Here is a 1,586-nt window from a genome sequence, read left to right on the forward strand (position 1 = left end):
TGGGAAAAATCTGTAATAATACTTTTGCACAAATAGAAGAACACGATTTTTAGTGTTAGTAGTGCCACAATGATCGAATACCTTGACCTTGGGCAAGTGACTTACTATCTGTTTCCTCATCTATAAATATGGATAACAACAATGCCTATCTCACAAGGTTAACGGAAAGATTAGTTAATTTTATGTAAAAGGATACCTGGGTGGCTCAGTCGGTTTAGCCGCTGCTTTTGGCTCAGGTCATGATCCCAGGGTCCTGGGATCGAGTTCCGCTTCAGGCTCCCTGCTCAGCTTGAACCCTGCTTCTCCCTCTGCCTGCCAGTCCCCTGCTTATGCTCTCTCTCTCTCTCTGACAAATAAATAAACAAAATCTTTTAAAAAATAAAAAAATAAGAAAGCTCTTAAAAAATTTTATGTACTTAGAAGAGTAACTGCAATGTAATAAAGTACTTAATGCGTTATACTGCTAGGTATATCAGTCTATCAGTATTATACTTTACCATTATTTTCTTGCTTGAGTAGGATAAGGTAACAGTAGTTCTAAATGATTTAATCAAACTGAAGATTTGAGGTAATAGTCACCACAGGAGTGCTATAAATCTTTGATAGAGTAAGTAGAAAGTGAACTTTACTTGGTAATTTTACTGGTGTGTCCCTGCGTGCATATGCTGTATAATTTAGATTTTGCTACTTCCAAAAAGCACAAGATTTTTCACAATACATATATGTAATATAAACAATGCTATTAAAATAGAGGTAGGAGTGAACATTTCAGACATGTAGAAATAGAAATAAAAATGATCCCTTTCTAATGTTTTAGGGTGGCCAAACAATAATCTAGAAGTTTTAAAAAGCAAACCCAGTTTTCACTTTGGCACTCATATGGAAGCTGATGGTGACAAATCTCAGATCCTCATTGTCAAGAGGAGAGGGAATTATTGTGTTTTGTCTTTGGGCATCATTCTTTCCCAACTGGATCAGATCTTGGGAGACTAAATATTCCCGGACTCAATGTCTCTAAAGGAAGGTCTCTGGCATCTTGATGATTACACCTGTAAGAAAAATAAGGGAACAGGCTTTGGCCCAAACGAAGATATTTAAACACACACACACACACACACACACACACACACACACACACACACACACGAGCACCCCCCCACACCTATAAATTAGTTCCCTTTTCTATGAAGCCTGGATCGAAAACTCACAAAATGATACAAAGAAATTTTGACCCAGAGATTTCCGCTGGAGTGGAATCTCCCTGCCTCTTTCCTTCTCTCTCAATCTCTCTCTCCTTCTCTCCCTCTCTCTCTTTCACACACACACACACACGCACACGCACGCACGCACACACACACAATTAATAGTGGTTAGGTGAAAGGGAACCGGAGAACTTGAGAGGGTTGCGGGGACTGCTCCGCACACAGCCGCAGGCGCAGCGCCCGCCTGGCCTCCGAAGCCTTCAGCCACACTATCCAGGGCCTCCCGTGACTGGTGGTCAGCGCGCAGCTGGACAGCGGGGAACTTTCAGACCACTCGCTGAGGGCGCAGGGCGCCCCTAGAGACAGGGGGTTGGAACCCGGTAC

This window comes from Ursus arctos, unplaced genomic scaffold (genome assembly GCF_023065955.2).
Source record: "Ursus arctos isolate Adak ecotype North America unplaced genomic scaffold, UrsArc2.0 scaffold_1, whole genome shotgun sequence".
Taxonomy (NCBI): domain Eukaryota; kingdom Metazoa; phylum Chordata; class Mammalia; order Carnivora; family Ursidae; genus Ursus; species Ursus arctos.